Genomic DNA, 27959 nt, shown 5'->3' with positions numbered 1-27959 from the left:
GGTAATCATCTTTAGTAAACAGTGCATCTTGTGAGAGCTAATACAGAGCTCTGTGTGTATCAGTTAGAAAGAGACCCTTCGAATCAAAAGTTCCTGCCAGCTGCCACCTCCTCAGCTAATATCACCTCATAATATCGAGCTAGTCACAAAATACAGAAGTAAATGTTTGTGTTTCAGGAAACAGGAAAGCTTGCAAATAAACCAGAACTCAGTAACATCTATGACTTCAAGGCTGCAGCAAAATATATCGGGGCATATAATACTCCGGATTTCTATTTTGTGTCTGGTATCTTACTGCTATATTTAGTGAGTATTGTATACATTTTCAATTAATGGAAGCAACAAAAAAATGGCAAAAATTAGAAAATCTTAATCTTGTCCTTTTTCCTGCTGTGGGAAGAAAATATACTTTGTATCTATTACCAGATACTTTCCTTAACATGATATCCTAGGTTTAGATTTTGAATCATTCCTTGGCTGACTAAGTGATGACTCTCTCGTTTTGTCTCCTTTTTATAAAAGAAGTGAAAAGATTTAGCTCATGAATTTTTCAAACAGACCACAGATGTACTGGCTGGGGCCAAGTGCTGTCCTCAGTCACAAGTCAGTGTCGCCGGTGAGCTGTCGATGGCAGTGCTGTGAACGCGTTTCAGCCTAGTACTGAGATTTAAATGTTGTTTCTCGTGTGCATGTGGGGGTAAGAATTAAGGAGATGGTAGATAAACTGATTATAAAAATAGATAGGAAATAGAGGTTCATTTTCCAGTCCAACATGCTGCTGCCAGTACTGAAGCAAGAGTAAAACCATTACTCACTGCCCTGCGGGTGCTGCACCCTGCAATGAATGAGTACCATATTTTAAAATATCTAGTAACATTATGAAAAACTGAAGTCGAAGCAGAAGTTCAGATCTTAATTAGTGAAACTGCCTTTCCACCTTTGGTGCTCTGAGCCAGAAAAATCTGATTATATTTTAAACTTTCCCAAACGGACTTTGCCTTTTCCCTTCTTACGTTCTGCCTGTGAAACCAAGAGCAAGGAAAGGTGTAGCACAGAAGGCAGCTTTACTTGCCTTCATAGCCTGGTTTCATGTTGGAAATATCCCTCTGAAGTTTTACTGTATTCTTTCAACCACCCTGTTTTTCTGTACTTTGAAGTTAAAAACCAAGTTAACCTTTGACCAAGAATTTCAAAATCACCTGGTAGAAAGCCCTTCCCTTTCTGCTGCCTGATAAATGAAAAACTCTCCTTTGCATATAGGACTCAAAAAACCTCTGTAGAAAAGATGTGAGGCTTTATTAATTCTGAATTGCAGTTTTTCTGGATAATTCTCTTTAGGATGGGGCACCTCTTCCAAGTATTTGAAGCTCTTCCTTACTTTTGGACCTGGAGAACAGAATACTGAGCAAAAATAATTAGAGGGAAAATGTTAGCAGCACTGTCATGATGTAAAGACCTTACCTGCAGCTGGGGTCTGCCAGGTAAAGGAAGATGACTGTCAGCCTCACCAGCTCAACACCTAATATAAAAGAAGAACCAGCACAAAGAAAGCTAAATGAAAAAATGCCTCTGCCATGTGGTTTTTGTGCTGTAATGAAAAAAAAATCCCTTTGTGCTGAGCTTCAGGAATGTTTTTTCCCATTGCTTGTCTTATTCAGCATGTATTTTCTGAAAAAGGGCAGAGCATGGGCAGAGCATGGGCTGGTTTCACAGCCCTCTCCAGCTAGTGGGCATAGGAAGTCTCAGCCCCTGTACTAAATTTCAACACAAAACGAAGAGCATTGTCTGGTATAGGGTAGATGGTATATTTCATATTTGAAATTCCAGTCATTGCTCCCTGCATGAGCAGTGGAGGAGCATCTTGAGGTTTCTGACTGAATCTGTTAGCAGTTTCAAAGATTTCTGTCCTCTTGTACGGCTTTTTCAAACTTTTTTTCTGATCCTGTGTCAGGATGGCGCACAGGGGCCCTCATGAGCTCTGCTCTGTGTGTGGGAGGGTTTTGTGTCAGGGGAGGGCTGTGCATTGCTACCTCCTGGGCATGGCACCATGGGTGCTCCATGAGCTAGTGCAGTGCCAGCTGCTGCCTTACATCCCCCTCGGTGCTCCCAGCAGAAGGCTTCAATGGAGGGGGCTTTCTGTCACATGCACGGGGTAGCATCAGTGGCATGGCTCAGCAGACGTGTAGTTCTGAGTGAGAGGGGGACATTTACAGACTGCATCATGGGCTGTAGAGCTGGGTGAGTGGCCAGCACCTCCCTTGCACCCATAGGTGGTCCAACAAGCTCTGCAGCGTTGTCTGTGCATACAGGCTGAATGCTTCTGCTTCAGGTTGGGAAAGCCAGAGATTCCTGCTCATGGTGCAGCTCTGAAAGCATTGGGGTAGGACATTTTTAGTGCCTTTTCAGGAGGTGATTTGTACCTGGGAGGGACACTCTTCTAATGGAGGCAGTTTGGTTTATTGTGATACACAGGTGGGACACAAACTCCTGAAGTGCTACCAGGATATAATGCAAGATAGGTCTTTTGAGGGAAATCATAAACATGTTTGGCACATACACACAATAAAGTGTCTCCTGTAAGACTCATTCTTCCAGTGTTGCCTAATCAATTTAGTACACTGTTTTTGAAGGTTTGATTTCTTTTATGCCTTGTGTCTCCTGGTATTCAGCTGTCTGGCTGGTGAGGCCTTTTGATGCTATGTGTTGTATTTATAGCCCTTATGAACTTGTCTTGCAAAATCACTAGATTTTAATCACTTGCTTCTTTGAGAACTGAATCTTAAATGTGCAGACTCCTTGGCACTTAAACAGCTTTATTTGTCTATCAAAATATATTAAAGGCAAGTCAGTCTATCAGAGCTGCTTATCTTGAAAGGGTTACTGGTTAAGCTATCAGCTTTTTCCAGGGGCAGCACAGAGGTGAGTAACAGTAGATAGATGGACAGAAAGATTGGAAAAGAATTATTAATTTAAGTATCTTGGACTCATAAACTCCTGTTTTAGCAGAGCAAGTCTGTCATTATCTGTTTTGCTCTTTGTGCAGGAAGCTCTGGTCTCTCTCAGGGTGCTGCTGAGTGCCATTTTGGAAATCTTGTCAGGGATAATTGCTGTTGCGAAGGTAGATGTTCACACATTCTGGAAGATGCCTGGGATATAAAAATGGTGATGTCTCTGACTACCCATTTTCTTGCTTTTTCTCCTCTTTTCCTGAAATTTTGAAAAAGAGGTGCTAGAAAATGATGCTGGTAAAATGGATTGACTGCTCTTGACTTTTTCTTTCCATATTTTCTTTGTTTTGTCTTTTGATTTCTTCTTTTCTTTGAATTTCCTGGATTTTTCTTTGCCTTTATAATTATTTTCTTTGGAGAGTTAAAATTCTCAGAGAGGTTTCTAGACATAGAGTATGAACTGTGCTAACTGAACAAAGATCAGTTCCTATTGAAGCCTGTCTGTGTGGCAACATGAACACAGAATGGAAGAAAAGAGGATATTAAGAAGGAGTCTCAAAGATGTGATAAGACCCCCCCTTCCTTGCTACTAAAATACCTTAAAAATTGAGAGAAAGCTGATAAGGCAGTGTGTTGGAGATAGGCAATACACTGTATGAAAGCACAAGTTTAGCTTTCAGCTTACATAATAGACAGGGGAAAATGTCACTCCAGATTATACTAGTTGCACTAAATGCCTGTCTATTAAAAGCAATTGAGTTTTTTTTCCTGCTGTGCTGGTGTATAGAGCTGCTGTCTGCTGTGCTGCAGCATTCAACCAACACAATTTCAGCTATGTTGATTTTTTTTTTTCCCTGAAACACTATGTCTGTCAGTCACTTTGCAGAACTTGCTTGGAATTACAGATATAAAAGTTGTGTGACAAGGAAGCAGGCTGCTGTTTCATCAGTCTCTCCTTTTCAGTGCCTTTTCTCAGGGCAAAGCAGAGTTTTAAGAGCTTTGGAATGTCAATTCTTCAAGTGTTGTGCAGGCAAACTGCTACTTATGCTAATTTTACTAGGTAAATTTTGGGGAATTTTGATCCTTAGCATTTATATTCAAAATATGATATGTTTATACACAAAAATATGATATGTTTAGTTTAAACTTTCAGAGGCACAGTACTTGAAATTGGCTGATGTAGCATTACATGCCATGTCAAAAAAGGAGACAAACTTTTGTTGTTGCTATTATGATTTTTTTTCTGAAACAGGCAGAAGCTGTTTAATTTGGGAGCAATCTAAAATATTTTTTCCTTCATTCAAGAAAGAGGCTTATTTTTGTGTTCATTTGTTTGCTTTTAACTGGCCAGTTTAAAAACTTGATTGTTGTGGTTTTTTTTGCTTTAGGAAAGAAACTAGCCAAAGTGATCTTTCATTTTCTCCAAATTATGGTGCTACTCTGATAATAGTTAAGGAATTTATTTTTTGGTGGATTAGACACAGGATCTTAAATTTTCAAAAGTGACTCATGATTTGGAATAAGGCCATTTTAGAGTGCGTAACCTAAAACATCTGAAAGATGGTATTCAGTTCTTACTGGAAACAAGATTCCATTAAAGACATTTCAGTTGGTCAGAGAAGTACCCAGGCATCCAAAATCACCACTTGTAAGTGCAAACTGAGCTTATTAGATTTAATAAGAAATTAGATTTGAAAGCTTTAAATGGTTTGAAAAAGTTAGAAGATTAAAATCAATCAGATTTTTACATCTATCTGTAATTACATAATACAGTGTGATAATAGTGTAGTTTATGATATAATGTCATTTATTATAAAACAGTTGTGCTATTATTGCCTGTACTAATGCAAGGAAAGCAGGCATAACTGATGGCTAGACAGTGTGTTAGGTTCCACTGTTTTGTATACTGCAACATAGAATCCCCTGTAATTTTCTGTTTACAGCACTTACAACACTGATTTTGTAGCTATTTCATGGAATCACAGAATCATAGAATGGTTTGGGTTGGAAGGAGCCTGCCATGGGCAGAGATGCCTTCCACTTGATCAGGCTGCTCAAAGCCTTATCCAGCCTTGTGTTGAATATGTCCAGGGCACATAGAGCATCCAGAACTTCTCTGGAAAACCTGTTCCAGTGCCTCCCCATCCTCACAGTAAAGAATTTGCTCTTAATATCTTATCTAAGCCTACTCTATTTTAGTTTAAAGCCATTCTGCCTTATCCTGTCCTTGTAACAAGTCCCTCTTCAGATCTCTTGTAGGCTCCCTTTGGGTGCTGGAAGGTGCTCCAAGGTCACCCCAGAGCCTTCTCTTCTTCAGCCTGAACAACCTTAACTCTCTCAGCCTCTCTTCATCAGAGAGGTTTTCCAGCCCTCTTATTATCTTCTCGGCCTCCTCTGGACTCACTCTAACAGGAAGTTGCTAAGCAGCCTGACATAAAAGAAAAAACTAAATCTTACAGAGCAAAATGTAAGACCTAGCAAAGGCTCTTAAAGCAGTAGCTTTAAGATCAAAATCAAAAGTTTCATTGAATGACAATTTATACATTGATAGATAAAAGTGGCGTGCTGTGTTTATTTCTGCCAAGGAAACATTGTTCAGATTTTTGTCACCAGTAACTACCTGTGAGAATAATCTCAACCAGTACATTGTCTTCAAAATACATCTGTGAAGACAGTCAATAAGCATGAGCTTGTTGGTGTGTTTCATTCCCAAACACTGGCCAATTCTCTTAATTGCTAAAACAATTGGGAAAATAATTTCAACATTATAGATAAGAAGATATGATTTCAGATAGATGAGACTGTCACAGTCATATTTGGTGTTTACAGCATCATTTTCATCACAGCATAAGATGGAAATAGCATAAGATGGAAATAAAAAAATTATTTAAGAGTTCACCATGGATGTGTTGTATGGGTCAGGTTTTCAGTTCATTACTGTTCTGAATGAAGAAAGCAGGTACAAAACAGAAGGAAATCTAAAACAGTTCCATGAAACAAGAAGCTGCTCATCAAATAATCTGATAGTAAGTGTCAGCATCCAGTGGAAGATGTCTTCATAGTTAATAATTTTGATTCTTTATCGGTGAGGAAACCACGGGGTGTTCTATCCAAGTTTTTAAAGATGCCATCCAAAATGCCGTCCAAGATTTTGATTAAAACAGCGTATGCCTTTTGCACAATGAGTTGTTGTGGCTGGATCTAATTAACAATGAACAATTGCAACCATGAGAGAACAAAATAAAATCATGATTCAGATAAATTATAGAGCTTTTCCATTGCGTAGTCCATATGACTGATCCCAAATACAAAAATCGCAGATTGTTTTTTGTTTTAATTTCAGGGTCAAACACCAACGTTGAGATATTATATGTAGCAAAAGCTCTTCTGGTTTGTAAAATTGAAAATGTGGCTTTCTAATCCATTGTAGCTAAGCTGTTAAATTTACTTGCTTTGTCATAGGATCACAGAGTATCCTGACTGGAAGGGACCATGGAATTGGACAAGGATCATGGAGTCCAACTCCTTGCCCTGTACAGGACAGCTCCAAGAATCACACCATGTGCCTGAAAGCATTGTTCAAACACTTCTTGAATGCCTTCCTTTTGAACAAGAAAGTAAACAATTATAAAAACATTGTCTGAATGAAATGGAAAAGAGAGAAAGTATAATGTTTAGTGTCTTACTATTGCCTGTGGACATGGAATCATGCATCAGCAGGATCAGGCTGGAAGACTATGAACCTCTGCCTCTGTCCCCTATTTGCCTGTCCCTCTCCTCTGCAGCAGGTGATCCTCCTGTCACCACAAGCTCTATGCTGCTGTGGAAGGATAGTAGAGGTGATGCTGCCCGTTCCTCCCTCCAGTCAAATTGGGACCATTCAGCCCCCTTGTGCCTTGGGTTTGTTCCAAGTGCCTCCTACCACTTTATTTCTCCCTGTGCATTCCTGTCCCACTGCCTTCCTGCAGCCCTGAGTGGTTCAGGGATCCATGACAGAAGTCAAAACATTGTAATTAGTATATTTTTAAAAAAAGGTTATAATTGGGAAGCATATTACCAGTGCAACTGGCATCTTTTGCATGGATCTGGAATTCCCTTGACCATCTAATTAATGCCTGTCTCCATAAAAGCAATTAATAAGAAAGTGGATTTTTTTTGGTCATACATTGCGCTAGTAACTGTTCCAATGTGTTCAGGTGTAGCCATAAAAAATCAGAACTGCATGTTACTGATACCAATAACCAGTTATTTAAAAAATCTAAACTAGGAAAATGAATCACTGATCTTCGGGAAGAGGTTTGGGAAAGTAATTACAATTTTATTTACTGTATTTTCTTGGATAATTGTCAGATTCTCCCATTTTCGTTTACCAATAAGCTAGTAAGGTCAAAATTATCTCAGAATAAATTTATACAAAATATTTTGATTTTGTGATTCCCAGCTCCATGTGAGGAGATGTAGAAATCATTGTGACTCAACAAGAGTAGGAACTGTGGTGACCATTACTAAATTAAAAAATGTACATCATATAGTAAAATAACTTCTCAGCTACATTCTGCTCATGGAATATAGTGAAGTGAAACCTAACATCATCTTTAATTCAGACAGTCGGATGCTTGAAGTCATCTTTGCTTTTGTGTTTTCTTACTGTTGGGACAAGCTGGCTGGCAGCCAGCTTCAAAGCATCCTCAGGGCACAGGCTGTAGCTGGAGTGGGTCCCCTAGGGAATGCTGTGCAATGAGCCACAGGTCTCTGGTGCACTGGGAACACCTGTCCTCGGGAAGCTGCTGGTGAAACAGGACACCCAAAATAATGGCTGTGTCCCCCATGGTTTAGACCATCCTGCTGCCGTGTGTCCAAGTGCCTGTCATGGCCAGGTGGACCAGTGCAAAGGCAAGAATATGGTTTTTGTCCTTGGTGGTGTGTTACTTGGTGGGTGTGTTGTCGCTCGTGCTGGTGTCCCTCCCTGCAGGAGCCTGGAATTCTGCAGCCAGGGTGGGCTCCTGGCTCCGTGGTTCTGCCCATGCCTGTCGGGCACCCACCGGCGCGGTCGCCGGGCACGGCCCGCTGCCCCTCTGGGCTCTGCCCCCACTCGCTGCCAAGGCTTGCAGCAGCCGACGCGCTGCGCCTGCTTGCTGGAGTGCATCATCTGCCTGTAGAGTGGCTTGTTTCGGGCTCAGGGTTTGCTCTGCTTGCTCATCATCATTAGCTAGCCATAAAAACAGGTATATTCTACCAACTCCAGCCTACGTAGGGGAGCTTGGCAGAGTCTGCGGGCATCCTTTAGCATGGCATGCATTTAAAATCCCTTTTATGGTAAAAGAGTCCTTATTATAAGCAGTGGTAACGCTCAGAGGATTTCTTTTTAAAAAAGTTATTTTGTGTATAGTATTTCTTTTAATACATCCTTGTGCATAAGCCCTCTCAGTATAATTACAGCTTTGTAAATCCCCATTATTTGTTCTCTCTTTATAACAAAGGATTTGTCTGTTGAGTTACAATTGCAAGTACCTCATAAACCCAGCAGCTGAGTATTATCTTGTGATATACTGGAAGAAACAAGCAAATACCACCATCTTTCTAAAAATACAGAAGTGTAAATGAAGCCTTTTTTACAGAGCATCCAAAGTGAGGGAAATACCACTTTCCCCTTGCCTGCTAGTTGTGCATTCAGAAGTTTTCAGTGTGCATGAATCCAGTTTTGAATTTGAATACCTTGATAGATTTTTTTTTGTTCTGTTTTCCTTTGATAGAAATAAACACAAAAGGCAGTTCCAGTGGATTGGGTTTGGTACATTACTACATAGCTCCTAAACAAATATTTTACTCTTTCGGTTTGTCTCTTAGTTGGAGTTTAGCCCTATTTCACCTTTCAAAAAAAACCCCTGAAGCTTCAGCATACTTGACTTTAGCTCCAAAAAATAAAGCAAATATCATTTCTTAAGTCTTTTATCCTGTTAGCTTAGCCAGAACACCTTGATTCAACAAGATTTTGAATTTATTCATAGTTGGTTAACACTGGCAAATGATGTCATTGTCACTAACAATGGTGTCCACTGCCTCTTGACAGAAGATGAAGAGAAGTTGGGCAGCTGCAGACACTAATGAAATATAACTCAGTTTAAGTGAAGATTGATCTTTGCTCTGTATACTGGGCACAGGGAGACATTTTCCAAAGCCCTTTTTTAGAAATACATGTTTCTGTTTCGTTGTGTATTTCTTATATTGGCAACCAAAACTGCCATTTGAAAAACACTTCCCAGCAGGATTGTGGGCCTGATCATTATACAGTGTTGTTGTACAATACACCTTCAAACCTTTATGGAGTTCCATAGATAAGAAGAAATAACTCTTCTCTTTAACCTTGCTTTCACTGACTTTCAAATGTCAGGTTTCCATGTTATTTATTCTTTGGGTACTGTTCATATCTCTCAATATGCAGGATGCAGAGCTTAAGGCCATTTCTTGCTCAAATCATGCAGACTGTGCCACAGTTCTGTACTGCACTGGGACAATTTACTGGGACACATGCTATACATGGCACAGGCCATACAGGTAGGAAAAAGCAGAAGAAAGAAATGTTGAAAAAAAAAAAAAAGATCCTAAACTCAAAGCAGTTAGTGTGCTACAGATCAGTTCCCCATATTTTTCTGCCATTAAATGTGTGTATTAAACATTTGCTTTCATGGAACTTGCCTCAATTTTGGATGGAAAAATACCCTGGCAGCTGCATTCCAGTGTGCAGGTGTGATGGTTGTCATCCACCATCCCAAGAAAGCAGAACAGCACCAGTTATTAGAAAAAGCAGTGCAGGGAAAAAAATTACATGTTCTGGATGAGTTGGAGGCTGCCAGGCTTTATTAAGTTCTAAGATGTGTTGGGTTGGTAGTGACACCTTGGGAAAGATAACATAACAAAGTCTGTCATATTTTATTCTAGGACTCAATAATGAACTTTACTGGCTGGGGATATAATGCATCAGTACTTACTGTACGTTTGTCCTTCAAGATACTAGCTTATTTAGTTTGGCCATCTCACAGGAGATAAACCTGGAACAATTAAGAAAATCATAATCATTCACTTGTCAGTGAGGTGATTACAAGCAGAAAAGTATAGGCTTTCTGAGAAAAAGCATGAAGGTCCAAGTCTTGTCTCTGCAGTGCATTTTTTATGCTTACTCAGACATATGGACAATGATTAAAATCAGGCATCTGGTGCAAAGCACTCTGAGGATGATTGAACGGCTGAAGAAACCTTGTTTTGGCTGTCTCAGCTTATCTGCTACCTGGGTTCCTCTTCAGTAAGTTGGCAGAGGAGGGGAGAAGATTCCAGGGTGCTGTTGGTACCATCAATCTCAGAAGTGGTGACCTCCACCAATAGTTGCAGTATGTGGTTAAACACACATGGGATGAATAGCCCTGAGTTCCCAAAACTTCCCATATCACCATCATCATACATTGCATATAATTCTTGAAGGTTCCCCTTAGATTTGACTATTAGCTGGTTGGGCTTTTTTAAGTTTTTAAATTTAATAATTAAAAAATATGTGTGAAGGGTTCTTTTCAACATCCTGATGCTTTTTACACTTTAGTCTTTTGTCCTACACAAGGTTTTCAGGCCTAAGGGGAATGCAGGGTTTCTCATCAGCTATAGTGTGTTGTGCTTTCTGTGGCACTGGGCCTGGCCCTATGGAGATGACATCTTTAAATACCTTTCAGAGGAAGAAAATAACTGGATTTAGGGCATATGATTATGTTATGTACAGAGAAAATAGCTGCCCTTTTCTGGGATCTGCTTAGTTCTCTTAAATTCAGTTAATTCTTACCTTACAAAAATTCAATCGCTTTTCTTTTTAATGGCATAAGCAATGTACTTTTTCTATAAAGAGCAGTAGAATAAGTTTGAAGATTTTAAACAATTATTTTTGGTACAGTTTTTATTTTAAAGGTAAATTAATTTATCATTGTACTTTTCAAAGTCAAGAAGAATTGTGACATTAACATTCTAATGTAAATACAATGTACTGTAAGAGAACTTGAAGGTCTAGTGGCCAAAGAGTTCTTGTTGCTTCTTCATTAAAACAGAGAATTGTAATGGAAATGTTGGCAAAACAGGACTGCAGACATTACTGTCTGTGGACTCATCATTTACTGGAGGGGATAATGGCTTCTGGACAGCATTTTTGTAGGATTTTCTGTAAGGCAGCTTTGAGCTCTTTAGTAAGGTCTGAACAAACATGCAGCAGTAGCAATGGTTATTTGTGTTTCCACATTATTCCATCTCTAAACAGTTGGGTCAAGCTACCCAGCTGATGTTTAAGTCTTCTTATATTGAGGAGGATGACTAGCTTCCAAAAAAATCCCTGAAGTCCTTGATTGCTATGACAGCCAGTCATCAAGAGCATTAATAAATGGTGACTCTTTCTTGGGCACTCTTTTGGGGAGTAGGACAGATGTGAGATGGGGGCTCTTGGCTGGTCATGCTGGTGGGTAGCAGAGCACATATTCCACTTGTGTTTGGCAGTCCCTGCATAGGCAGGTACAGCTGTGGGTGGGGTTACGATCAGTTTTTTGGCAAGAGTGCTTAATTTTTAATCTGTATGTATGCTTTAAGTGGAGCGATTTTATGGGTTTTCTGCCTCCCAGCTATGATCTTGTTTCTTGCTGTCCAACCTAAACACAGGCTTTCTCCTGCCCTTTTATCCTGCAGAGAGCCTATACCTGCCTGCTGGTGATTAGCATTGCACTGCTGGTAAACATTCTCAGGATGCATCCCTAGGTCCCAGAGTTCAGGCTGAGCACATTTGGTGCCTCGCAGCGCCGAGCAATCCAAGGCACGCTGTGTGGAGTTCCAGAACTGGGAATGCCTGTCACAGATTAGACTTTGGCATGCTTCAGTCATGGCTTTTCACTCTGCAGAGTGCATGGCATGACTTGTTAACTACTGCAGATACTGGAACTGTGAAATCAAATGGCCTTGAGTCAAGACTGGTGGGGCAGGAAGAATTAAATTAACTTTCTGTGCCAGCAGAGTTCTTTGCATTTTGAGGAAGAGCTTTGTCAAGGGAGGTCAGTGAGATTTTTCCCTGCTGTCCTTTTCTTTCCCCTATGTTTTTGTTCTTTTTTATTCCACATCCACTGTCATGCTTTTAATTCTGACTGGGAGCTGCTAAACAGAAGAACTGAAAGCCAGACTTACTGGAGCAGCTTTAAGAACAAATTTATCTCCTGGTCAGGAGTGCTCATCCCCCACTCCTCTCTTTTTCCTTCCTTGGCTCTGATGGAATGAGAACTCTCTGGCTTTTCCAGGCCTGGGTGGCTTTCTTGGATCTTTTGTGAAAAAGGAAATTGTAGTTAGTTTGTTCAATCAGCCTCTTTGTGGACTTCTGAACACCAGAGCATCCTGCAGGGACTAAAAAAGTAAACTGAAATAAATTCTGGGGTGATTCTGTGTGGAGGACTGAATAGATGCTATCTTTTGGTAACTTTGATTTTTTTTCTAAATGAAGATGTCTGTGATGAGTGTGAGGAGCTTGAAAGTAAGTTTTAATAGGATGAATAGGATTTGATGGATAAGAAGAAAAGTATAAGAAGAAAAGTACTGCTCTCATCCCTAATCTGATATCTGTTCAAAGACTTAGGCAGAATATTCACTTTATATCTAAATTTTCTGAAGAGCACTTGGATGTCTTTTCCCCTACTGTGTACTGGATAAGTGTTGAATCATATGAAAATAAGTTGTTTTAGCTCATTGTGTGTATTCCTTTTTAGGATCAAACCCATAGTTTAGTTAATGACAAGTTATCTTCAGTTTTTCAGTTTCTGCTAAACAGCATACAACAAAAAAGGTGAAATAATGACTGAAACAAAAAGGAACATTTTTACTTGGACAACTTCATGCAGTCAGGAATTTTCTGTATGTTAAAGTAGGAAATTTTCATCTACGTCTATTCTGCTGTCTGGTCATTTTAGCAGTATTGGTTTCCTGTGGTTCAACAAGTCAGTGGTGAATCTTCCATAAGAAAAATCATGAACAGCTTCAGTAGCAAAGTACGTTGTTTTAACAATCTCTATCAGTAGGTTTTTTTAGTGTTAATTATAGTATTTATAAAACTGAGAAGGTTCATAAGTTGTTCTGAAAAAGATGGAACTTGAAAAAATGTTTACAATTCTTTTCTTTTTTTTTTTTTTTTTTTTTTTTTTTTGGTACCGGGATTGAGAGGATAATTGTAAATACCCTGATGAATTTACAGAGCCTCTTGTCACTGAGTGTGGACAGTTGTCTACTTAGTTTAACTTAATGGTACTGATGTGCCTTTGAGGCAGTCTGGTAGAATCCTCCTAGAGTCTGTCCAAAATTAACACATTTGGTGACTGGCAACAAGTATAGTTTTTACTGCAAAGAGGCATATGCTTAGCAAGATGACACATCTGAATATTGCAATGTAAATGTCCTCACTTTTTTACTTTTTTTTTTCCCCTGTAGCGCTCTCCCCCTCCATCTAAGCAGTAGGCATTAAACTTGAAGGCAGTGCAAGCAGTTAACAGGAGATATATTTTAATTTTAAATTCTTTGCCAAGGTGTCCAAGGCAGATAAGGCAGGAAACTCAGTAAGTCTTCTGCAGGGACCACTGAATGCTTGAACCTCACTTATCCAGTGTTGTTTGGGCACACTGGAGGGGAGGTTATCTCCACTTGGATAAAAGCCAGATCTTCTGAGGCTAGAAGCTTCCTGCTACCTGACGGAGATAGTAATTGGTCCTCTTGAACAAATGTCTACTGAGACCATTGGGCTAGACAGGCAGCAGGGCCTGTGAGAACCTGAGGTAGGAGGTGCTCATGGCCCTCATTATAGCTTGTCCTGTTATCAACAGCTAGATCAGATAAGGAAAACTTATGCAAATTGTTTTTTTAAGCATGCTAGGGTGGTTTTTTGGTTTTTAGATTTTTTTTTTTCTGGGAGTCATAAACTCTGCCAAAGTAAGCTTTCATTCTTCTTTTAAAAGTATGTAGGATGCGTTAAATATGCTTCAAAGCAGCTTGCACTGTGAGTGTTTCTAGCATAGAAATACTTTTCTTTAAAACTGTGGATCTTGTCACAAGTCCAAGATGACTTTTAGTCTTCTTCAGACTTGCTTCTGTACCTGCTTTATATTTAAAACAGGCTAGCCTGTAAGGTACTCCTATCCCTTCCCAGAAAGAAACATTCTGTTCCCAGAAACTTGGTGCTGTGGAACGCTGTTGTATTGTGACAGGTGAGTAATAGAGAATCAGGGATGCAATATGTCCTCAGTTGCACTCTGGCTAGCTTCAATGGGTGTTTTGCATGAGAAAAGTAAGAAGGATTTGGCTCATGCTGTAATAAATCCCACTCAATCCTATTGAAACCCTGCATAGCATCCAGTGATAAAATACTTACTGGTTCTGTCCCTTGATTTCTGCATGCAAGATCTTTCTTAAATTACCTTTTGTGGGTGACCCACACCTGTAGCCAGAGGTAAATGTGAACTAATCTGGTACTGATGCATTTTTTTAATAGCTGATTATTGGGGGAGCTGTAGAAAAACTAAACCTATGAGGATTTTGTGTTTGACTAAATAATTAAGTGACCTTATAGTTATTCTTGTTCCTGTAAAGGTAACATGTGCAGGTACTCTGTTGTGGGAAATCAGACTTTGTAAATGTCAGCTCTCATGAGCTGACTCATAAAAATGGGATCTCATGGCTTTTCTCAGAACGGATGGTTCAGTTTACCTGTTCCATGTGTAAAATAGTCTCATTTTATAGGTCTCTCAAAAATATCAGGTGACCATACTGTAAATGAAGGGAAGAGGCACTTCTAATAATCTCTTAAGCTTTGTTTCCCTCAGATTGACAGATTCATTCCTAGAAGGCTCTGTTTGAACCCTGCTGTCGCCCAAATCACAGTATTTTCACTGCAGAGCAGTGAAGAGAATTCATCTCTTCAACCATTGCATTGATTGCATGCTTTGAGGCCAAGCTTCGAATTTGTCCTTGGCAAAGATGAACAAGGTCTCTCCTTGTTTTCTCTTCATCTGTAAATCTCTAACCATACTGACTGATGGCTAATGAAGTGTACAGAAAGTGCTAGAGGTTGAGATGCTTTGCCTGTGACTCAGCATGATTTTCTCTGCTTTTCAACAAATACTGCTAATAATTGTCAGATTTTATTAGACTTGGCTTTTTTGTTTTCTTTTTCATGCTGTACATTATGCTGATTTAGAAAATGAAATAAGAAAAAGCGTGATTTTATTCTTGCATGCATTGGTGACCAAAAATCCCCATTTACTTCAGAGTTACCAGAATCCAGTTCCCAGTTATAATGCAGATAGATGCTTGCAGATAGTTCTCCCTGGTTGTAAAGGACTGAAAAAAAATCATGAAGAAACAAAAGGTTAATGAATATTTTTGCATGCCTCACCATTCATTGATTGTTCTGAGTTATGCCTGAACTTTCCCAGAATACTCTTAAAGCTTTTTTGGTTTTTGATTTTGTGATGTGTGTTGGTAGATTGTTGACAAATGTCTCCTACAGAGCAGCTGAGTTGAAGTAGGCGTTTATTGAAATGGCTTGATGCTTTCATTCTTCTAAACTGCCACTGACCCTACCTGTTTGGGGTTTGAGCAGAAAATAGCTACTTTTAAAAAACCTTCCTTCCAGGCTGAGGAACTCTTTAAATGGGCATACTGCAATGAAACCCATCCTATAATAGAAAATACCAAATGTCCAATAAAAATAATGGCAACACAAACAAAAATACTGTTCATGAGATAGAGCTTGAAGTGAAAATAAACCTACTGAATGTGTCTAATCAGCCTGTAATTTAGGTGGTGAATTGATGAGACCAGTTGTTTGTATTGATATTTCCAAAGCATTTGAAATGTTTGTTCAGAACAGCTAATTAAGATGGCAAATAAATAAAGGCCAACTCCAGAGTGTTGAGAATGATTAACCCTGCAAAATAACAGAGACTTACTGCAGTTATGTAAAAGAACCTTTTAGTTTTGGTGTTAATTGAAGTGAAACTAAAATAGTTACTTCAGAAGGTTCTTTTTACCAAATGGATCTTTAATACAGATTTCTTTACTCTTTTCAGTGAAAGAACAGAAAATGAAGCTCTAATAAGGTAAGAATTTTTTAAATTCCACTTTAGTAAGATGTTCAAGTTAATTTGAGATAACTTTAATGGATATACTCAGCATTTTAGGCTAGGTCCTGGACCAGTAGGTTTCACATTTCACTAGTAGATCACTAGTTTGCGTCAGTATGTCAAAGCACAAAAAAGAAAGAGAATGAGTCTAACAATATTTAACTTTTTTGTTGTTGTTGTTATTGAAGCACTATTTGGTCTTTAATCAAAATAAGATGCCTTCGTAGATTTGGAAACTTTTTTTTGCGTGTAAGGAATTTACAGGTAATTATTTGTCAGCAGATGATATAGTTTTCACTATGCAGTCAATGAAAATCTTTGTTTTCTTCTAGTTTGAAAATGAAACATTAGAGAATGTGCTGATAAAATAAGTAGCTTGGTCACAGATTCTTGGTTTTTGAGATGTGGTGGGGGAGTTTATGAATTACATAGTTCAATAAATAAAGGAGGGGTGAACTCTTCTAGGAGTGAATATTTCCCCTTATATCTAACATAGTTCAGCTGCATTCTGTAAATGGACTCTCTGTCATCTGCTAGATGGGCAAAAGGCAGAAGGTCTTTCAATACACTACCAACTGCAATGGATGCTTAAGAAGTGGTTTTATCTTTCCATTTCTTCCATTGCTAGTGAGGATGCTGACATTCATGTGGTGTGTCACCTAGAAAATGAAGCATCGCTGTCGAATAACAAAGCCAGGTGTACAATAGCAAGTTGTTCTGACAGGCAGCTGAAGTATGAACCTGTTCAGAGCATTAAAAAAATATATAATTACTTTTCTGTCACAATTAATATTTCAATTATAATAGTCATTCTCAGGATTCCAAGGAAGGGAGGTGTTGTTGGTTATTGGTGTTTTTTCCTCCTGTATTTGCCTGGTTTGGTTTTTTGCATCAGTGGTTAAAGTAAAATTTTGCAGAGTTGTTAGCTGGATTTTGTACACCTATTTCAAGTCAAATGACTTCCAAATGGAATTGTGTTCATAAGAAATTTTTTTAAAAGCTGTTAACATCCATAAAAGTTGATATGTCTGCATAAACTGTGTTCCTGGTTTGCAGAGGGGCATTCTTGGAATAGGGAAGAGGGAGGCTCAAAAAAAGGCATTTAAGCTATGCAAAATATAAACTGCTGGAAACCACAAGTGAGTAGAAATGTGAAGTATTAATGGAAAAAACAGTAATGTTGTGAAAAAGTAATGAGGTGTCATAACAAATGGTGGTGTTAATAGCAGACTATCTTTGCCATTCTTACTTTGCATTGGTACATGGAGAGTATGTGCATCTATTAGCAGCTACAAAGGTGTGTGCTTATGTAATACATCTTTGAGACAGCAAGATGCTGCTAGTTTTCACCCAATCAGTGAAAAGGACTGAACACCCTTCTGGAACAGGGCTAATGAAGCTAAGGAACTTTATAATGTGTTGAGAACCACATGGGTAGTGCAGGGATTTAGTAAATGCCAGAAGAAATTCTCGTTCTGAGCAGCCTTTGTACACTGATCTCATCAGCATCCGTGATGCAGGAAGAACACAAGTCCTCCTTCTGTCTCTTTACCAGGATTCAGCCATACAAGCACTGGGCAAATGTTACAGAAACAAATTAAACTTGCTGTGTCTGTAGGTGATCACCTAACACAAGGGAGCCTTATGTGGAGCCTCTGAAGGCCACAGTAACACAAATCCCTAAGTAATAAGCCTAAGTAATATAGCATGACAGCAGTAGTGGAAATTTACTTATTTTGTTTACCCAAGTCACAGCTGGAAGTATTTTAAGGTGTACATTGCTCACTCCTGGATTTCTGCCTTGGCAGTGCCTGCAGAAGTACCAGGTCATTTTTATGTGATTTGACATATGGGCAGTAGAAAACCACCTGCCATCACCCATCTTTTTCTTTCTAAGTTAACTGTAGTGTTTAGTAACTACTGATCCAGTTTGAGCTAGAAATTTTCAGTTAAGCTGAAAATGAAGCTATGCAGGCCACAGTGCTGTTCATCCCAAATTTCCAGGTCATACAAATGGGTGCTGCAGAAGCTGGAAAAGCTTGTTAAAGATGTTTGGTGCCTTCCCCTTGCATTTGAATTGAGTTTTCTCTTTTAGTCTCTTTAGTCAAAAGCTATCTCTAATACACCAGAGCAGATGCTGCACAATTGGCTCAGGAATCCCTGTTTTGTTTTGCCAAGCAGGCAAACTATTTATCTCAGATAAGAGAATTTTGAGGTGTGATGTGGTTAGTATCTAAAAATATCAGTATAGGGAGATGGGATAGGGATCCAACAGACAAAAACATGGCAAGATAAGGAAGAGGAGTTCACGTTGGAATTACGATACCGTGGGTGTAATTAACCACTGGAAACGCTTAGAAAGGAATGTGGTAGATCACTTGGAGTAATTAAATCAAGATTAGATCTACTTCTGAAATATCTTCTAGTAGAGTTACAAGTTCTTGTGCTTTGTAAAGAAATTGCTGCATAAGGTATTACAGGCTGTGCCAGGCAGGAAGTCAGACCAGATTACCATAAGAGTTCCTCCAGGCCTTTTAAATCCACATCTCGACCAACAAAGGCTCTTATGTGGTACAGGCTGCCACAGAATTTCCAAAATCTGAGGTGGAGCAGGTCACTCTTGTTTCAGTGGTGAAAGGTTGAAAAGTCTTTGAGCAGATCCTTGCAGAGACGCTGTGGTGGGTACTCAGTGCTGCTGAGCTTGTACATTGTGTGCTTCAGCCCTGGGCACCAATACTGGGCCAGTTCCTGCTCTGTCTGATCAGCCCATAAATTCACTTTTCTGCATAATCTTCTAATATTTTACCTGATTTATTTAGTGGTTTGCATTTTTTATTGCATTCAGTGAATATAATAATTATTCTATAAAGCTTATTGAATCCCTTCTGTGATACAAGTAAAGTCCTGAAAGAGTTCAGAATTTTCTTCAGCTACTCAGTGAGCATAATTCCATTGTCATTAACACAGGATCTTCCATAGCCACTCTTAATATCCCTATGAGTAGAACGGGCAGGGGACATTTTTAGCAGATAATGTAGAATTCCTAGGGTAAAAGAATCTGCTTTCCCCAAAACTGAAAAAGCAATAATTTGTATGCTTGCTCTGGGATATGCATGGAATAGTGAGAGTAGAGGACACTCATCTTTTAATTCTCTTCAGCTACAGGAAAGTGTATTCTTGTCTTACTGGGTAAGAGGCAGCAGATCCTTTTAATAAAAAAGAGATTAAAATATATCAAAAAGTAATTTTATACCAGAAGAAATACAAAACACAGTGGTGAACAAGAATAGCCCTTACAAGAATAGCTTACTTTGATAAGCTCATTAATTTCAACATTCAGAATTAATCAGGAATTACTGTGCAAAATCTTACAAATGGAAAAATCCATCAACTTGAGCTCAGAATTATGTCACCCTACTGTACTTAGGTTGCATAGCTTTTGTTACAGGAATGTTTAGTGTAATTACACAGCAGCATGACAGGAAGAACAGCTAAGAGTTGTCCTGGCCATATGGGGGGATAAAAACTTACTCAGGAAAGTTTTCATGTAATTCTGGCTCTGTAGAAAGATCTGTGAAAAAGCTTTTCTGTAAAATTAGCTAGGGTAAATTCAAGAGTGAGCCCAGGAATATTAGAAGATTTTTTTTTCCAGAATACCTGATACCCATCCTGACAGCAGGTAGTTTGCACTTGGTACCTGACCATCACTATTGCTCTCCCTCCCTGGACTGTGTACTTATGGTTTACACATGGCAGCCTAGACCTGAATTGGAAAAAATATTGGACTAAAACAATAGTAGAACTAAAGTAGAGAAGAGAGATACCATTGTGTTTGATAAACCAAAGTAAGGTGGTTGAGGTTAATAAGTTTGTGTTCCTCCATGTGGAGGCACCACCTGCTTTCATGGATATCCAGGAAAGAGGACAAGATGCTGGAAAAAGATAAAAAAAGGTTAATAACCCTTGCTAGTAGGTTAGGGATTCATGGCTGTGGTGAAAGGAGAGAAGAGTTTGGTTAGTCAGGAATCAAACATGGTTGCTTGGTTGCCATGCAATAATAGTTGTGATTTTTTAGCATGAGGGTTTCTTCTGTACCACGTCTCTTGAAAGTATATTACATGCCTATGGTTTTTACAAATTCCTGATAGCCATAATACTGACTATGGAGAGTGTTTAAAAACAAACTTCAGGATGTCTCTTTTTCACATGTTTTTTCAACCAGTGAGTCACTTTTAATGGATACTTCAGTTCTGAAAAGGAGTGGAGAAGGCAGTGCCATGGAAGAAAATTGCCCTCTCCATTAGTAAGGTATTTGAGACATCATATTGCTGCAATTTCCTTCCATGTGAAAACTCATGGCAAAGTCATTTAATGTAAAGCAAAACAGTCTTTTCTACCACAGAAGAAGTGCCTCTACTGGACAGTGGCACACAGGCCTGCAAAATTGACTTTGGTTATCACTGAGGGTTTCCTTGGCGTTTCTTACTGTTCAGGGAATTAATGCTGTAAAAGCATTCCAGATGACAGAAAAGAGCAGTTGTGTTGAGGTCTGGGGAGTTCCTTTGGCGCATCTCCAGTGCACTGCTAGTCCCAAATTCATTGTTTGTATCTAAGAACTGCACTTGCTTTAAAAGCTCAGTTTTACTGCATTTGAAAGCTATTCAGTCTTGTTTCCTGCACTTCATTTACTTAATAACCCCTATAAAGAATCCACAATTTTGCCTGGGTAACTTGCTGCTCTCTTCCAAGAGAGAAATATACTGGTTTTAAATTTTTTAAATCCACATGCTAGGTTGGAGCACAAGTCAGTGTAAAGAAGTACCTGGTGCTTAACCCTGTGGTTGAAATGTCTGCTCAGATGAGATACAAGCATGCTGTGCTCACTGTTACAGAACTCTCCAAAAGTGTCAATTCAGGGAAATTCTGCTGCCGTGAGAGAACGGGACCATCAGGAATGTTCTCTCCCACTTAATGGAAATGTGGCTTTTGGTCACCAGTGCATTTAAAAAATAGCAGATTGCGTGTTTGTGCTCACTGACAGAGTCCAACTTGAACATCACAGTGATGTTCAGGGCAGCAGATCCTGCTGTGTGCTGCAGCCCTGGGAGACTGGAGGAGGCTCTGGTAGCAGCAGGCTGGTACAGCATATGTCTGGCTGCTACCAGAGGGATTTGCAGCTGTACAATTTTTGGTTTTGAGTAACCTTTAGAAAAGTGCATCTGAAAAATGGCCAGGGTGGCCAAACAGATTAATTCCCATCAGCAGGAGAGACAGCTGTTCATTTGACTACATCTGCTTCATTTGACTGTGTAGATCATCTTACTGGATGGAATGGGCTCCAGAGACCTGCCTGTGGAGAAGAGAGGCAGGTAGGACAACATGCACTGTGTCAGAAATTCTCTTCATCTTTGACAGAAATGGCCTTGCCTTATGGATGTGGTGGAGGGGTAGATTGCTTATTTAATTGTTTGACCTTTGCCCATTTGCACATAGCCCCTCTGTTTCAGACCTGAGGGATCCTACATCTACAGAACAGATGGGTTAACTACAGAATATTTCAGATGGCTGCACCCTGCTGATAGCACTAGTCAAAGCCTCCCCACCCGCCCCAATATACTACTGTGAAAACATGGATAAGAAAAAAAAGACTGGAAAAGTCAATGTTGGCTGAATAATATTAGTCCTAATCTCTCTAAGCAATATGTATTCTCTGCCTTTTTGCTCACTTTAAGGGTCAAAAGCCTATCAAGAAGGTGCTAGAGATCTAGATGGTGTTAGCTAGATTTGCTTCTAGGTCATTCTCATTCAGCACCATCAGAGCAAGCTTTGGTTCTATTGTTTCAGTTTCCCCATCTGTGGCTTTAATCCAGTTCTCTTTCTTTAATCACATCCTATGTTAAATTGTCCCGCAGCTCTTCTCTTCTCCAAGTTTAAGGTTTCAGTTGCTGTGCAGGAGACCCTGTGAATGATTTTATTTTGTCAACTGAGATAAAAGGACAGTAACAACATACACTAAGGCACAAAATCTTCTCTAATCTGTTATTTGACAAGTGCATTTAATTATTTAGCATGGCTTGTAAAAGTAATGAAGTCCTTGTAACAGGAGATCTAACACTCTCCTATTAATTTTTCCCTAAGAGGTGGGAAAAGACTGCCATAATTTTGTGTGCAAACTGAGAGCATGAAGTTAATGAGATTTGACTGAGAATACGTAAAAGGGGCTGGAACCTTTCAGTGTTTCTTAAGAGTTTTGCTAATAGGTAGCAAATCCAAGCACATCCCACAGTTAGATAAGATTCTGCCTGTGTTGGCAAACCAGAAGGTGCTGTCTGATGCTTTGCCAAAGCAAAACAGAGTTTTCTTGGACCAGCTGTATTTTTTTTTTTGGAATGTTTAGCTTAGTAAAAGGGAAAGCTGTAAGTCGCAGTCTTGCTCAAGAGGTATCATTCAAAACAATTTTTTATAGCATGATAGATTTCATGTTGCTACAAAATAAATATTTAATCGGCACTAATATTTTTGGTTCCCTCAGGCAGGCAGAGAAGTTCTAACTTTTTACTCAAGTGAGTGCAAATGGAATCTAGCAGGAAGTTCAAAGTAAAATGCATGTATATCCTAGAGATTTTTTTAATGGATTTTAGGTCCAGCCTGCCAGGATTGATGGCTGATTTTGTTCCTGACAGAGAACATTTTATCTCAAAGTTAAAAAGCCCCTATCCCCAAAAATGGAAAGGAACCCAAGAAGAATCTGTGTTTGATTGGTTTGAGTTGTATGGTGAACTAGATCAGTTACAATTACATTGAAAAAAGAAAAAAAAAAAAAGAAAGGCAGCCTGAAATGCTTTGTTTACAGTCACAAAGCTGCCTCAACCATGCCAGCCCAACTCCATGACTGAAGGGAACAGTCTAGTGACTCTGTAGAATTGCGCTTACTGGTTAGTTTCTAATTCCTCCATCTTATGTCATCTACTGGGCTCTTTATTCAGGGGCTTCACTTTGTAGTACAAAAGAATATTTGTAGAATATGCAGAATATGTGTGCAGTGAATATTTCTTACCTTGACAGCTGCTCTGTCAAGCACAGTAGCAGAGTTTGGCTTTTGGAGGACATGAGCCCTCTGTGGGCTTCCTGAGAAAGCTCTAGCTCCCATGATCCTCACCAGACAGGAGGATGGGAAACAAGCACTTGAATTTTGTGCTCCTCATGTGGGAGCACAGGGGGCTCTGCAGAGGGGGCAAGGACTAAATGGATTTTTTCTTCAAAATGTGAGCCACTGAGTGAGGCTCCTTCTGCTGTTTTCCCTTTCTGCTCAAGAGTCAGTAACAGCTCTTCCCTGGTACCATGATGGGCAGATCTTTATTTGTAGTGCATCAGTCTTGAGACAGTCATCATGCTTGCATTTAAGAAAATCTTTCAGGACACATCTGCTCATTAGTGCTCTCTATCTTTTGATCTGTTAAAAACTCATTCCCATCCTTCTAGCCATCAGCATCTTTCATTGTCCTTTCACAAATTAATTTAAAAACCAATCATCCCTTCTTTGATTTAATAATCACCAAAAAGAACAAGCAGAAGTAAAGGTAAAATAATACAATTTCAGGAGGGAAATTGTGTGTTCTGAACTGAAACTTTAATGCATGTGCATCTCACAGAAAGGCAGCAGGTTTCTCTAATGTTCACCCAGAAATTAGGGAAAGTATCCCCTGCCATGTCTGACTGTCACCAAGGAAAAATAGTACTGAATTTTTGCTGACTCTGAGGATGTCAGGTTAAAATTTGACACAGTCCTTTAGTTGTAGTAGATACATAATACAGAGAGAGAATACTATTGAGCAGTTATGACAAGTTTTGACATTTCTGATTTCCTTTACATTAAGATGCTAACCATAGACACTATTAATCTCACCCCCTGACTGGGGCTGATTCAGACAGCCTTAAGTTTTCAGATACAGATTGGGTTTGTAAAATGATAAGATGTACAGGATAGTAAAATTTTCAGTGTAGAGCTTTAAAATACAGTGACAGTACTAACCCATCAAGACTTCCAGTTAAGTAGCCACAGTGCAGGTGTTCACCACCTTGATTTTCTTGAGGTACAGGATGTTGTGCTTTTTCTGGCCTGAAATTCCATTTCTGAAAACAAATTGATTGGAAAATACTTGGATTTATAGGAGGAGCTCCTGCTTTGCTGGCAGCAAAAGCTAAGTGAAAATGCCAGGGAGCGCTCACTTCTTTCTGCAAGTTCTGTCTTCAGTAGGAAAATGGCAGGCTGACCCTGGTGTGTTCCAGCTCTGCGTGGGAGGATTTGATGTACTTTGTTTCCAAAACTTGGTTGTAGTTGCAGCTTTCACATATGGAAAGCGACAGAGTTAAACACGAGACTGCTGTAAAAATGTACTAGCATTCATAATTATGTTCGAATTTTATTATTCCTTTTGTCTGTGAAATAAAATCATTAAAGAAACGTGAAATAATAGCAGAAGAGAAAAAAGTAATTTCTTGTTCTTATAGACTCATAAAATCCTAGAATGGCTTGGGTTGGAAGGCACCTTAGAGGTTATCTAGTTCCAACCCCTCTGCCTAAGATATGGACACCTCCCACTTGACTGGGTGGCTCAAGGCCCCATCCAAGCTGGCTCTGAACACTTCCAGGGTTTGGACACCCACAGCTTCTCTGGGCAACCTCTTCCAGTGCCCCACCACCCTCACAGAAAAGAATCCTAACCAGGTTCCTCAGTCCTGGTTCTGATAATACTGCAGTCATTGTATCAAAACCTTTTAGATTCTCTTAACTTCTTCTGCCTTCCTTAAATTGCCAGTACAGTTGCTCCAACTAATTCTTAAATGGAGTGGAAATTACACAAATAGGAGTTATTTGAAGCTGCGGAATGATTTTACACTCATTCTTATGTAATGAGCTAGAATTGCACAGCTGACCAAAAAACAGTTCTTAATTCAGAATTCCAGCCTGTTTTTCACTTCAGTGGCTTTGTAAATTTCCCTCTAGTCTTTATGCACCATTTTATGTGGTTTAACTGAAATTCTGAGAAAATAAAGGAAAATTAACCATGGACATGGAGAAATGTGGAAGGACAGATGAAGTGAGAGATTTCACACAGGAATTGGGCGTAGAGAAAGCAGTTCTGTAAGAATGGTTTGATCAAAATGTTTGGGATGGTAAAGTGACATAGAGAAAAAGTTTTATTAATTGAGAAAGAATGCATGACAGGAAAGATGTGATTTATTGGACTGAAAAAGTCTTCCTCAACAACAGCAAGTGGCATCGTCTCTGAAAGAAAGTGTCTGTCTTATTTGGGAACTGAAAAATTGTTTGAATAAAGACTAGGAAATACCAGTGTAGAACCTGTGCTTCTGCAGGTGAGCACTCTTGAAGCAGAAACCTTTCCTAAATCCATATTCTGACTTGCTTGAGAGAGCTCCATGAATCTGATTCAGGCTTGGGATAAAACCATAAGGTATGTTTTCTCTGCTTGCTCCCTTTTCTCCCTAAATGTTATTATACTGCAGCTTGGCTCTGTCCACACAGTCTGGAGCAGACTGTGTTGTAACTTGCTTTAGCCGCCGCTGAATTTAACAGCTTTTGGCTTTGTAAGGAATGCCTTAGGAGAACTCTTGCTCATCTGTTCCCTGAGCCAAAGGAAAACTCCTCCAGTAGCTTTCCCAGTGTTTTCTCTGGCTGGAACACATAGTTACCGATTGCTAGGTGAAGATACACTATCTTTAATCTTATTTTCATATTTTTGGTTTGTCCAGCTGACATATTCCAAGATAACCACTTTGACTAAAGCAGTGAAAGAGGACTTTCACAATGGATTTTCTTTTCTTTTCCCTGTACTCCATGTAATTAAATTCTTCCACTGGTGAGAAAAATGCTTTTACTTGATGTAAATGTGTGGCAAGTAGTTGAATGCTGAGCCAGTTAGTCACATTTCCCTGCTAAGCATCCTATTTCCAATATTTTTCATAACAGATTTATTTATCTTTGTTTCCTGGCCCTGTATGGTTTGCTTTCTGATCCTATTGTCATTTAATCTGTTGCAAGAAATGCATCCATTGGGAAATTGTTAAATAGGATCTCAATAAACATTTGGATTATATTTAGCAAGTACAAATCACTAGGAGATGTTTGCATATTTATTTGTTGAATTTCAGCTTCCACTTCAGGTTAGATGAGACATAAACAATTATACAGCACCTCTGGCAAAGAATTATTCTTCAAAGCAAGTCAAAGTAACACTGGGAGTTTGGAGGAAGATTCCTGAAGTTTTAGAAAGATCTGTGAAAGGCTTGTGCTTTGTTTTAGCTCCATACATTTTGTGTCAAGTATGGAATTAATGTTGTAGACTTTTACTCTGATACATCCTGTTTGTTTTACTCTAATATATATTTCTGACAAATATTTATGGTAGCACTGGTCAGAGTCTGCACCTTTGCCTGCATCATTAATGTAAAAATTACCCTAATTTAAAGCCAGCTAAAATATTTCAGGAGTGGTGGTTTGTTTGCTTGTTTGTTTTGTTTGAGGTGGTTTTTTGTTTGTTTGTTTTTTATTTTCCCTGGGTCTAGTGATCAGACTCTCCACTGTACTTTGTAACAGAGACCACAGATAACTCTGATCTGCCAGAAAGGTTTAATAGGTTTTCTGCAAGATCCAGGATCAGGAGACCAGGTACCACTGCATGCTTTTGTGCCCTAGCAGAGGAAATACCTCTTTGGATGTGTTCTTGGCCTGCTTCATTTTAGAAGAATCTCTGTGTAAATTATGGGTGAAAATTAACGTAATTAATTGTAATTAGTATAGTGTTTATAGTGGATACATGTTCCAAAATCTTCAGCAACAGTGCAGGAGACTTCATTGTTTCCAGGAACTGTAGATTTACAGTAGCAATTAGATCATTTAGGCCAACCCTGAATACCTTTTGAACTCTGCATTTACTGTCCATTTGTGTCTTTGAAAATCCTCCCACTTATTGACAATTAAATTTGATGCCTTGTTACTTGTGTACATGAAAGCAATTGGCATACTCTTTCTGTTTGTGCCTCAGTGTGCCTTATTAATTTAGTAGCATTGTTGGATTTTAAGTTCTGGAGATAAACCAAAGCATTAAGGGCATTAAGGCATAAGACTTACCTGCTGTTCATTGCTTGTCCTTTCTTGCATGCCTAAAGGAAAGACTTGCACTTAAAGTGAGATTGATAAGCTTCCAATTCTCAAAACAAAGTCCTATTTATATTATATAGTAAAAGACTTGAGACAACACTTTGCTTGGTATTCTGTTCCTACACATTCACGTGTTCTTTGAACTCTGTCCTTAATATTTGTCCTATAAAATGCATTTTTTAAAGGGGAAAAAACCAATAAAGTGCATTTTAGAATGTGTGATCCCTTAATGTTATTTCAAACTTTGATGAGAATAATCAAGGGTTGGAGTCTGTACTTTGATTGGCAGAAAGATATCCTTGTTAAATCCTTGAACTGTATTTTCTTTTTAGCCACGTGTTTCTGGAATCATTTCCAGTTTTGCAGAATATTATGTTCAAAATACTGTGTTCTGTATGAAGTTCACATAAACTTATTTTTCCTATTTCCCAAGCATGAGGAATCATTTGTTAGTACCTAGCCTTGTCTCAGAAAATTAAGATTACTCAATCTGCATTTGTGATCTATGGCATTAAATTCTTCCCACTACTTCTTTCATTTTCTTCCACCTAGGGAGGCATCCATTTTTCTTGAAGTTCTAGATGAGCGTTGTGTACAAGAATCCCTGCCCTACATTGTGACTACTCTTTCTCTTTTTTTTTCTTTTTATTTCCCTGG

The 27959-nt window shown here is 39.0% G+C and overlaps 1 protein-coding gene across 9 annotated transcripts in view; it reads left to right on the top strand.

Moving 5' to 3' along the window:
• The window catches only part of THRB (thyroid hormone receptor beta), a 169437-nt gene that overhangs the window by 27236 nt on the left and 114242 nt on the right, over positions 1 to 27959 (top strand). For 6 of the 9 annotated variants that reach the window (XM_071429357.1, XM_071429359.1, XM_071429353.1 and 3 more), the window contains exon 2: positions 16067 to 16096. The exons of the other annotated variants lie outside the window; for them this stretch is intronic. The gene's annotated coding sequence lies outside the window, so the exon portion shown is untranslated. The remainder of the gene's footprint in view (positions 1 to 16066; positions 16097 to 27959) is intronic. 9 annotated transcript variants of the gene reach the window in all.

The sequence above is a fragment of the Agelaius tricolor genome, unplaced genomic scaffold, assembly GCF_023055355.1.
Source record: "Agelaius tricolor isolate 1412-34295 unplaced genomic scaffold, bAgeTri1.0.p SCAF_6, whole genome shotgun sequence".
Taxonomy (NCBI): Eukaryota; Metazoa; Chordata; class Aves; order Passeriformes; family Icteridae; genus Agelaius; species Agelaius tricolor.
Note: the sequence above shows the minus strand (reverse complement) of the source record. Positions and strands in the feature narration are given on the sequence as shown.